Below are 12,781 nucleotides of genomic sequence, written 5' to 3' on the forward strand. Positions count from 1 at the left end.
TTCAATGATGAGTTAGACATAGATGAGAGGAGGAGGGAAAGCAGATGGAAAGAAGGACACCGCCAACCGATCACATCTGTTCTTTAGCTGCCATTTGCTGGACTTCACTGTGTCCTCACACTGTGTTAAGTAGATATGTGTACTGTTCCATATATTCACCATAACTTCAGGTGTTATTATCTCCAATTCACCTAAGAAGAAATAGAGACTTGGAAATTAGAGAACATGCCTGAGATGACACTGGAGACAGAGTGAGAAATGGGATTCAAAACTCCCAAATCTGCTCTGATCCAGTGCTCTCTCCAGAGGGGAAGCCTATTTAGGAATATCAATTTGACAGAATGGTATATTGGGACCCGGATTACCAAGCCAAGTAGTTTGAGCATTATTGACAGATGTTAAGGGAATTTTTGAAGGGCAAACTGTGAAAGATGGATAATGGGTAGAATTTAGACATGTTCAGTTAGAGCCAAGTGTGAATGTGTAAAAAAGAAATGCCCTACCAGCAATTTGTGATTGAGAATTAGATCTAGAAAAGGAAAGTAGAGATGGAGATTTCAGTTTTTGACTTAGTGATAATGGATATAAGTGTGACAGCAAGAAGATTCACTGATGGACAATATTTTCAAAGGGAAGACAGAGCACCAAGGACAAAGCCCCGGGAGCATCCACATTCCTCAGGTGGAAGGGGGTAGAGGAGCTGGCAGTGAGACAAGGAGAGGAGACCTGAGAGTGAGATGGCGCAAGGCCAGGTGAAAAGAGTGCTTCATAAAATGCAGGAGAAAGCATGCTAATGATACAGAAAGAGTATCATTCAAGAGCTACTAAATAGGTTACTGTATTTAAATGAGATATTTATTGTAATTATTTATAATTTTCTCTACTTACTTATGCTAAGAATAGACATAAGAATTCCAGGCTGTTTTCAGGTGATCATTAAAAATCACCTGTAAATTAAGCCATCAAAATAACCATGCTCTCATTATCTTTTCTTGTTTATTGTGTGTTTCTCCTTCAATAAAAGGTTAGCCCATTCCTGGGTAATATATTCACACATAGCCAGTGTTATCGTGTATTCCGATAAATGCCACTTTCTCAGTGGTTTCAGCCAAAAACAAAACTTCTGTAGATCCAATTATTTGACTGAATCTACTAATTGAAGTGATGAAGTATCTTAAGAACCTGCTTTTCTTCGTAGGTTCAGTGGTGGCAGTTGGGATTCACCAGAATTCTCCTGTTCATAATCCCAGAATTCTCCTTTGTTTTATTCCCAGGGGCCTGAAAAGTTGTTTTCCACTGAGAATCATGGCCTCTCAAAATCTAGTTCTCTTGTTGGTTGAACATAGTTCAAATTTTTTTGTTTAATATAATACATCTCAGATCCTCTATTCAAATCAAGCCTTGTACTTTGAAGTAGTAAATAATAAAGAGGCAAGTACAACATAGAACATTTTCCTCAATAAATACTTGAGTTAATAATAACAACTAATGATTAATTTAAAGGCCTAATCATCAAGAAAATTCAGTGTGCTTAGGAAAAATACTACTTTTAGAAACATGAAGTCAGAAGGGCATTTTTATGTCATTTTGTGGATTATTGTTTCCAAGGAGCTGCCTATTATCATTGTAACCTAAATACTTATTTCTCATTAGTGGAAAGTTTTCTTCATGGTGACATTTTACTCTTTGTAATTCATCATGAGAATAACCAAAATTATGGTAAACATTTTGTCTTAAATGGAAATAAATGGTTTCCTTTAAGACTGTTCTTGGGAAATCCAAGACACAATTCCACTTGAGATAACTTCCTAATAGAGGAAAATGGCTTTTGTCATTCCAGAATTAACAGTTATGTACCTGACTCTTACTACAATGGGTCAGGCAGTTTTTATGAGCTTTACAAGTAATATTTAAATATTGAGATGATGCCCCCGTGTCTACAGCTCCCTGATAAGGATAACTCATTGCCATACATTTGCTATGTGAGAGCCCTTCTTGAGAGTATACTTCATGCAGACCAGAGAGGGAAGAGGAAGGAGGATAGCACTTGAAAAGGAGTTTGAGATGCAGCCAGGACAGGAAGGAGTGAGGGCAGGTTACAATGCTACCTCCTATATAATTTCATGGAAGCTAAAACCTGGAGTAAGGATGTACTCTATTGTTTCGATTTTAATGCCTGTCTTGATAAACAAAAGAAAACTGGATGCTTTGCTTGTTGTTATTTTGGTGGAGTTAAACTGTTGACTACTCCAAAGTTATAAAAATTATCAAAGGATCAACCCAAATGGCAAAGCTGAAAAGAGCCTTCAAGATTTTGTAGTGAGATGGCTCTCAAACCTCAGGTGAGGGACTATATTTTAAAAGGAAAGTCACCCCAGAAATGTGGGTTTCAACTTGGTTGGGAATGTAGCTCAGCAATCTGCATCTTAATAACCACCCATAGAATTCTGATTGGCCAGAGGTTAACCTCACTTTAAGAAACACTGATTTAGTCCAACACTTTTATTTGACCCTTAGAGAAATAAAAATCTGGAGATGGGATTTGGCTTTAACCAGCAGGTCATAGAACTTCAACTATAATTTAGCTGGTAATATCCATTATAATTGCAGATTAATGTTATCCAAATTCAGAATCAGTGATGCCACACTGAAAATCACTGATGCTTCACAAGACAGACGAAGTAATCTTTTTTAGAAACTAACAATCTTTATGCACTAAGAATCAGCAAATGTCTTGGGAGGATTTAAGCAGCCGAAGGAGAACATCTGAGTATCTCTTAAGAAGTAATTTCTCTTTAATGAATTTGAGGTTGAAAGTTATGATGAGTTACACAACCCTTTTGAGACATAATGGTTATGATAAAAGACATATTCTTTTAATAGTTACTTTGAATTTCTTTTGTCGTCTATTTAATTAGGTAATTTGAGATACCTAGTTGCCTTTTTTTTTTTTTCCTGAAGCTGTCATACTTGTGATTGGGATACAGAAAATGCTGTGCTCACACCTTAATAAAAGTCTCACATTTCTCAGCTGTATGTCTGGCCATTAATAGCTAGATTCTGAAATTTTACCTCTTTTTGGAAAATCTGAAATGACAGTAGAAGGAGCAATAGACTCAACAGCTGCATACCCCAAGTGTATTCCATCTTGACTCTCAGCTAGTACATCTGTGATCATCTTTAATCTGAAAATCAGTTGTTTAATCTTATTCCAGACTCTTGTTGAAAAGTGACCATGACCTCCCAATTCTAATGACTCTAGAATTACCAGCAGATAAAGTTCTTGCATTTATTGTGATACATACCCACCTACTCCCAAAAGTCCTGAAAAGTCCTCTGTATCTTTGATCTACCCATCCTGAACCTGGCCTCTGCTTACTTCACTCTCTCAACATTCAACTCCAGTCTTGTCATCCTTTAAATGCCTTGAAGTGTTTGACTAAAATGCCACCAGCCTCCCTGAAATACTCTGTGTTTGCCATGTTGAACGTTTTATAGTATTTTATCTTAGTGAGATATTGGGCCTCATTCACAAAGGAGCAATACCCTAAGATGTAAGACTGCTAGCATGATGCCAAAGGAAGGGCTCCCTTTAAATGTCCCATATCTCCAACTGGGGAAAGCAGGAAAAAATGGGAGAGAAAAGCCATGATTCAGTGTCCCTAGCATATTTAATTTTTTTCCCCAATGGATAATAGTTATATTCAAGTGTCTGATGAATATATGATGGAATTCCTATTTTTATCTACCTTTAGTTCATCCAATATTTTTTAATGGAAAATGGGAATAGTCTATTACCATTTGACCAAAGCTACCTTGATAATAAATACTTAATATGAAAGCCTTTGGGTCCATATTGACAAATTGAACCATGGCATTTGTAAAGATTGTATAGGATCCTGATCACATTTGCACAGCAGTCTTTCTGTCACAATGTTGGAGAATGGGCAACTTTTTAAAGAGCTACTCTGTTGGGCTTATTGGATTCTCATGGGTTTTGCTAAATGCTGTGCTTTCTTTGCAAATGTTCTTTAAGTATTTCAATTAAATGGTGATTTATTTTAAAAATCAGCAATAACAAATGTGTAATAGAAGCCAAGTATTACAGAATTCTTAATCTTTAACAAATATATTTAGAGCCATTTCATATTTATTTAACATACAATTGCTGTTTAATTTAATCTAAATTAAATGGTTGCTTGAAACCTATAATTTAAAGGGTTCCTGAACCTCCTTTTATGGCAGAAAGAATAAGAAATCATCAGTTTTACCCAGAGGGTAGATACTTATCTTTTAAAATCAGGTATTTTTGTCTTGAAATTAAAAACCTAGGTCATTTGGGAAATGGAATTCCAAGGAATGTTTTTGGCAATGAGTCATATGTCCTCATATTCCTTAGAAGAGAATAATTTGTTTTTCTACCATTCAACAAACCTTTAAAATTTAGCTGGTACTTATCCAGCACTTTGAAAGTGAATTTTCATCTTTCTTATTTACAGGCATCTGTTCATGAGGCGTATACATCAAGACTCAGTTAGTATGGTTTTTATTGCTGTTTGTTTACTTTTAAAGAAAATACCAGAAAACTTTGAGTACTATGTGTCAGGTATTGTGCTAGTTGAAAATACCAATTTTTTTAAAAAGCAATTGGTTATGAAGTAACAATAAGGACAAATAAGACAGACCACTAGATACAACTTTGGCAGTAGTGACCATTATTATCTGAGCTGAATTCTGGGATTGCTGCTGTAAATTAATGCCTTCCTAAAGTTAAAATGCAAGCTTACTTCCAAGGCTTAGTTTCAAAAGCAATTAGGATTATTTTTTGAGTCCGGTGGCTGGGGTGGCAGGTCGGGGGGGCTTCACTGGAGGGAGGTTGGCAAAGGTGGTGGTAATTTATTTATTTTCAAACTGACAATATCAGGGAAATCATAGTGGACATTTCTTTTTATGAAAATCAGATTCTTTTTATGAAAATCAGATTTGATAAATGTAAGTGAAAGTTTGAGTAAGAAGAACGGATTGCGGTTGTTAACATTTGATGATTATTATTTAGACATAGTTGTTGCTGTGACCGTAGCATGAATACATTAAAATAGTACTTCAGTGTTGTGGATTTAAACACAAGCGAGTGGTTTGAAGGACAAGTCTTGGAGTCAGAAAACCAGTTTCCTTTTACAGCTTTGCTGTTGACTATGTCACTTGGGCAAGTTAAGTCCTTTATGACTTATTCTCCCACTGGGGAAGTTGTGTGATAATTAAATGAGATAATGTGTTTCAAACACCTAACATGGGGCCTAATAACGTCAGCTCTCACTAACACCGTAAGTAGTATAAGGGTCAGGACTGTCTGTTGTGCTCAAAACTGTATTTCATTGGCCAACACAGTTCCTGTCACATAATACCCGCTCAACAAGTTTCTCTTAAATGAATGTGTCCACCTCAATTGTTTTATTGAGTCCTCTTGAAGACATGGTATTCTACTTTCACCCTGTAAAAGTAAATAAATGAAATTCCCCTACAAATTTTCTAGAACTGTGTGAGAAAACAGTCTGTGACAAGAAGGTCTTGGCTTCTCTCTTTGGCCTGTTATATTTCTTTGGACCTAAACTTCTTCCCTAGATACTTCTCTGCACCAATCTTTGAGAAAGATTTTTCTATTTATAGTAGTCACAGTATCTTCTTTAAAACATTCCTAAAGAAAGGAAAATAGATATTTTATAGCAGGCATATTTTTCAGGGTCTTGTTTTACTTTCGTTTTCTCTAAAAATTGCTTTCCAATATCACTCTGGGCACTGACTCCAAAAAGTTGAGTACTGTGGTTTAAGGGCATGGACTCCAGAGTCAGAGGGTTTAAATTCTACCTCTGCTGTTTAGCTTTGAACAATGTACTTAACCTCTCTGTTTGTTTTCTTATCTCTAAAATGAGAATACTGGTAATACCTCTTTCATACATGTACGTGCGTGTTGGAGGACAGAGGTTGAAAATTAAATAAGTTGTAAATGATTTAACACAATGCCTATCCTGCAGTAAGTTGTGTATTAACTTTAGCTATAAACACACAGACAGGTTCATAAAGTTGGCTTCATGTCCCTCTACTATTTACACATCATTGATTTAATTAACATTTTGAGAATGCCTAGTACTGTATTGGGTTATTAGGCACTGGATATACAAAGCCAAGCAAGATGTGTGGTCCCGGTTGGCCACCAGTTTACAGCCTAGTAGGGTGGATTCACAAATTAAGGACTACAGAGAGAGAAATAGGTGTGAAGGGACCACATAGGAACAGTTCTGCATTGCACTGAGGATTCAGGATGTTGATTATATTGAACATGAAAGATGAGTAGGAGTTAGCCAGGTATGGACAGGACATTCCATCAGTGGAAGCTCAGAACTGTGGGAACTGTTTGTTTCCAGTGTTCATAAAATTGTATAGTTATGTCTAAGTCAAGGGATGAATAAATGTGGAGGCATGGCAGAACATGGGGCTGAAGAGAGAGAGGGACCCTGTCTTGAAAGCTGTCCATTTAATCCTGAAAAGTATCAGAAGTCAACGGTTGGGTGGCTGGGGTATTGAGTTCCCTGCTCTATGCAGGTGAGCCCGAGTGCTCGGCAAGCATGCTTGTCCATTTTCAGGACCAAGGTGCTGCCTGTAATAGGAACTCTTTCAGCTATCTAAGACCTCCAAAAATTCCATGAGCGTAAGATATATCAGTTAGAAAAGCCCAGCAGCAACCAACCTGATGTGCCCAGGGATCATATCTCTTTAACAAAGCACTTGATTCTTTGGAAGAGTTCACGGTTCTAAAATCTCTCTGCTTGAGGAAGGTCACCTAATCTACACAAACACAGGTTCATCTGGGAGTGGGATTCTCATGATTCTTTAAACAGAGTGACTCACAGATTTTGGCTGTTTTAGGATACTAGAGAAGGCAGCCGCATTGACTATTTGAAGCATCTCATCACACAAGAAAATGCACCACAGCCTTATTTTCTTCCAACAACCCACCTTCCCCAGATCCAACAGACAATTTGTTCAGGCATTGTCAACACCAGCCTCATTTCTCAGCATGCTGGCACTTGACCAGTGGGGGAAATGGGTAGAGAATAGTGAGGACAGATGAACCATTGGGACACATGGTGACATGCATGCTATTTCATCATATCTAAATGAAAAGTAAACATGCTAAAATCCATGTGTGTGGATTTAAAAAAATTATTTCTGGCTCTTCTCATTTAATATTAACAGAGTGGCTCAGTGGTTAAGGAGTCAGACTGACTCTAAAGCCTGAGTTGAGTCCTGACATTGCTGCATTCTAGATGTGTGACTTTGAGAAAGTCACTCTTCTCTTCATTTACTCCTCTATAGAAGTTGGACTCTGTAACTACCTCATGAGGTTGATGTGAGGACTGAATGAAATATCCCTGTAAAGCCCAGGACCTTGGACAGAATAAATATCTTAGAATTGCTAACTGTTATAGTTACATTATTATTCCAATTTCCTTACACTGTCAGTTTATCCCATAAACTGGAATTATGATACTGTTTTTTTCTTAGGCTTAAAGTATATTTAAGGATATGTGAAAATTTAGTAGCTTAAAACACCACCCATTTATCACATCACAGTTCTATTCTGCAGGCTACAAGTCTGGGCAGAATTAACTAGGTGCTCCTCTTCAGGTCTCAAAGACCAGTGTCAAGACATCTGCCAGTCTAGGTCCCTATTCTGGAGGTTCTGAGGAACAGTCCCCTTATGAGCTCATTCAGGTTTTAAAAGAAATTCAGTCCCTTGCAGTTGTAGAACTGAGGTCCTCCTTTCCTTGCTGGCTAGAAGCTACCAACATTTCTGCTCACATAGTCCCCTCCATTTTCAAACCATGAATAGTACAGCAAGTCCAATGCTCCCAATCTTCCCAGCTTCCTCTAGAACACCAGCCAGAGAAAACTGCTTTTAAAGGTTCTCCCCTGCCCACTCACACCCAACACTGCCCCAAATCCCCCTTTTGATTTACTGAAAGTCAAGTGAAGAATCCTTTGCCATGCCACAGATATATATAATGTGCATGGATTCCACCCACACTCAAAAAGGGGGGACCTGGGGGAGTATATGAGGGTAGGAGTCATTGAGGATCATTCTGAAAATTCTGCCTAACTCAAATGGGATCAAGTAAACATGAACAGAGTATATTCATTCCAAGTTCACTCATTCTTTCAGTAAACATGTAGTGAGCATATACTATGTACCAAACTATATGCTAGATTTGAAAGTATTAATTAGTTCTAGGAATTTATCTTTTTGATATAAATTTTAAAGAGCAGGACTATCTGGAAATAGAGGTTCCTGCTCACCAAACTTATTTTTCCATTCTCCGTTTTGCTTTCTGGAACTGTAATATATATGATTCTATGTCAGCATAATTGAGTAATTTTAGAGCTTGGTTTACTAAGAGAAGAACTAAATAAATGAATAATTCCATCTAGAATATATTGCCTATTTATCCAATAGAGCTTTCAGATCATTAAGAGAGCTGAGGGCCTAGGGTGAGGAAGTAATAGTTATGCTGCCAGTGTATCGAGTGCAGGATAGATGCATTTTGCTTATATTATTTCACTGAAACTAACCAACATTACTATTCTGATGTCAGAAATGGGAAGCTAAGACAAAGATATACAATGCATGACCTTGAAAATGTTTGAATATGTCCTCTATTATCTTCTGCATTTCCTATAAGCAGATGTATCTTGCATCTATGAAGCTTTATAAAAATGTTTATTTTATAGCAATTATCTTTTTCTACATTAAATTTTATTTAGCTGGGTACATGCCCCTTATATTTTAGTTCTTTGGAGGAGAAACTATATCTTATCCATCCATGTACTTACCTAGCTATTATTAGAGTATGTTCTCAGTAACCCTGGCTCAATTTGAATCGTGCCAGCTACTGTAATGGGCTCATCATTGCTTAGTATGTGTCTGTCCTGCTCTTGTTCCATCTCACTTGGCCAGTTATGCATGAGATTCGATGAGAGAGTAGATCCCATGTGTTTGATGCATTATTGAAAACAGCAGTAAAAACTAGAGATTGGCAAATCAAATTGCAGCTGAGGTTTGGCAAAAAACAATTTTGTTGAGGGATGGTAAGGAATGGTCCTATGATGTCCAAAAGCATTTTCTAGGGATTTTTCTTCCCCTCACTGGTTTTATATTTGTGTATTTTAATGGAAATTTAATTCACATGTTTCTGGTTTGTTTACACTTAACACACCAAAACAATTATTTGTAAAAGCAGTTTGGTGTCTAGCAACTCTTTCTAAAAGTTCCTTTTGAACTGGAAATCATGTCTGAAAATATGGGCAGTATTCATATCTGTTGAGTTGGCTGAATGGTGGGAAATGCACTCTCTGATAGCTTTGGGTTCTCACCCCAACTCCTGTTAACTGTTTGCCTTGAGAATTCACCTTTCTGGGTCTCAGTTTCCTCATCCATAAAGTAAAAGGATCAGAATACATAATTTTAAAGTCCATTTCTAGATTAAAACTTTGATTAAAAAATACAAAAACTGAGGACCTGCTATGTGCAGGGCTCTGCTTAATATATTGTTCAAATCACAGTTTTTGAGGTAGCTTTGTAAGATTGATACATTTCAAATCTGTGAGGTATAGTAAACCTTAGTTATGTTTACCAGTGGGAAAACAGATTCACATATCTATTTGAAGTATCAAATTTATTTATAAAACTGTGTCATATGATAGGTATTTAGTAAATAATTGTGAATTTATAGATAGATCATAGACGGATGGATGCCAATCAGCTTTTCTTGCTATTTTATTCTCAGGGATTCCTGAAGATAAATGTTTTTCAATATCATTTTTCAGCAATAATGGCAATGGAATATTCTATTGTCGCAGACTTTGTTTAGGATACAAACCAACTATTCATTTGTTTTCAAAAGATGCTTAGAATATAAACTTACCTCCTGAAGCATCACTGTCTAGAAAAGTAAAAGAATTTTTACTGTAGTTGAAAATGCCTCCTTTAAAACATATGCAATATTTATAGGGCTGCTTGGAATAAGCCAACTGAATGATTTAATGATAATAATCTCCATATTTCTTCTAAAATTGATTTCCGGTTTCAATGAACTTGGAAAGTGTCCTAGAACATCAAATAAATAAAGATCTTAACATGAAATGAATCTTCAGAATATGTTCATAAATTTACATTTTAAACATGACCAGAAAATATATAACTTTGCCCATTATTAAGGTGATACTTTAATGAAAAATTTTCATTTGCATGAAATAAACCTTTTTGGCTACAGATGAAAGGATTTTATGGACGCAACAATGGTTTCTGTGAGTTAAATGATCCCAACATCATCAGGAACGAATCACAAGTGCCTACCATATGAATTACAGCACCACTAGCCTTAGAAAGGTATTTCTGTAGAAAGCATTCTTCCCATCTGCAACAATCAGATTCTGCTTTGAAGTCTTGCTAGAGAGCCTCGCAGTACATGAGACGGCCACATGCTACCCAAACTTCTCTCTACACTTCAGTTTGACTGCATTTTCCTGAAGAACAACATGCTAACTTAATGATGAAGAGGTTAGAGAGGAAAATGACTACAGTTTTTGTAATTATACTTCACTGTATGTGCGTTCTTCAGTAATCCTTTCTGGGTATAACGGTAGAAAATATGCCAGTGGATGTGTGAAATTAAATCTGTAATTAAAACGGGACAAAAGTGTGTGCTCCTTTGATCCCTACTATATTGAATCTGTGATGAAGTCTTCACAAATATTTCAGGCCCAAATGAAAGTGACATCTTAAAAATGAGTAAATTGTTATTGAGGCTTTTTACATATATCAAAAAGAGTTACAAAAATGCTGTGGGCAATAAATATTAGGTGTCACTGTCCCTTACTCTTAATACTGCTGACTTTCCCTCCACTACTGCTGACTGGCATTGTTGGGGTGCGGGTTGCCATTCTTGCTTTTTTTCCTTGAAGCTTTCCTCAACAGACACAGGAAATAACAGTGGAGAAAAACTTGTAGTGAATGGGAGACTGACATCAGCAAAGTTAGGAATTTATAAATAGAAGTAAATTGACTGGTCTAATCAATCATTTTGTGTAATTCTTTCTTATTATGCAAATGAATGGTGACCTAGGTACCTTTCCCTGGGAGTTGGCAGCTGATTCTCCAGCCTGATCTATTACAGGATGGCAGAGCAGCAGTGGTAAACAGTAGGCTGGAGAGAAGTCCCTCTTCAACCTACACCAGAATTCTCTGCCTTGGCCTCCACAGAGCATTTGCAAATATGCTGTTTGCAATTTCACGACTGAAACAGACCTTCTGGGACTACCTCTGATTTGTTTTTCTGATCTTCTGTGAGAATGTTACAGTTATCCACAAGCATCGCTGAACACATACAAGTTCTAAAAGAATGAAGTTTATAAAGTTTGGGTGCTTCATTCCCATTTTGTCTTTACGTATCGTACTATTCATGTTCTATCTCATACTCTGGTAAAAAAGAGAAGTTAGCAATAAAATAGCAGGCCTCTTTCCATCCTAAAATAATACATAATAGTACTAAAATCTGGTAAGTGCTAGTAGGTAGTGGACACTTCAACCATATAAAAGGATATTACTTGCAATCTTGTAAATAAAAAAAACCTAGTGACAACTTAAATATCTAACAACAGACGACCAGTTGGTATATTAATACATTTAAAATCACATTATAGAGGACATAATAATGATTTCTACTTTACTATTTATAAATGTAAGTTTAAAAATTACAATATCATCCTGTTTTATAATATAGAAAAATAACAAGCATGAAACACTATAAAACTGGAATTGGCTATCCCTGGTTGGTAGGACTATGGATTTATTATGAACTATATTATAATTATTACTATTTCATATTTATTTTATCTATTACTTATTAAATAGTATATCTATATAACAACATAACTTCATATTATTTCACTTAACTTACCATTTTTTATTTCCTATTAATTTCCAAATTTCATACAATAAGCATGTTAATTTTGGTCCTTAAAATAGTTGTTTTTAAGTGGAAATAAGGCCACATAGGGTTGTTCTCTTTTACTACCACTACTCACTGGGAAGTATTTGGGAAACAGAAGTCTTTGAGACATACCATTTTATTTTGTTTTGTTTTGTTTTGTTCTAATTTTAGTATCATTAATATACAATCACATGAGCAACATTGTGGTTACTAGATTCCCCCCATTATCAAGTACCCACCACATACCCCATTACAGTCACTGTCCATCAGCATAGTAAGATGTTGTAGAGACACTACTTGTCTTCTCTTGCTATACTGCCTTCTCCATGCCCCACCCCCACTACTAATACCCTCTAGTTCCATCCATGTTGTTGCAAATGGTAGGATTTGTTTTCTTCTTATGGCTGAATAATATTCCATTGTGTATATGTACCACATCTTCTTTATCCATTCATCTACTGATGGACAATTAGGTTGCTTCCATTTCCTGGCCATTGTAAATAGTGCTGCGATAAACATAGAGGTGCATATGTCTTTTTCAAACTGGGCTGCTGCATTCTTAGGGTAAATTCCTAGGAGTGGAACTCCTGGGTCAAATGGTATTTCTATTTTGAGTTTTTTGAGGAACCTCCATATTTCTTTCCACTATGGTTGAACTAATTTACAGTCCCACCAGCAGCACAGGAGGGTTCCCCTTTTTCCACATCCTTGCCAATATTTGTTGTTGTTTGTCT

General features: G+C 36.4%; 1 protein-coding gene and 1 long non-coding RNA gene across 4 annotated transcripts in view; one reads left to right on the top strand and one right to left on the bottom strand.

Annotated features, from left to right (window-relative positions):
• HDAC9 (histone deacetylase 9) overlaps nucleotides 1-12,781 on the top strand; it is a 930,736-nt gene that overhangs the window by 823,939 nt on the left and 94,016 nt on the right. The window lies entirely within an intron of this gene.
• The window catches only part of LOC130684290 (uncharacterized), a 203,586-nt gene that overhangs the window by 5,514 nt on the left and 185,291 nt on the right, over nucleotides 1-12,781 (bottom strand). For 2 of the 3 annotated variants that reach the window (XR_008998506.1, XR_008998505.1), the window contains one exon: nucleotides 6,864-10,162. This is a non-coding gene — a long non-coding RNA (uncharacterized LOC130684290). Of the gene's footprint in view, nucleotides 1-6,863; nucleotides 10,163-12,781 lie in introns of those variants that run through there. The other variant, XR_008998507.1, reaches the window with a different exon arrangement.

This window comes from Manis pentadactyla, chromosome 7, assembly GCF_030020395.1.
Source record: "Manis pentadactyla isolate mManPen7 chromosome 7, mManPen7.hap1, whole genome shotgun sequence".
NCBI classification, from domain to species: domain Eukaryota; kingdom Metazoa; phylum Chordata; class Mammalia; order Pholidota; family Manidae; genus Manis; species Manis pentadactyla.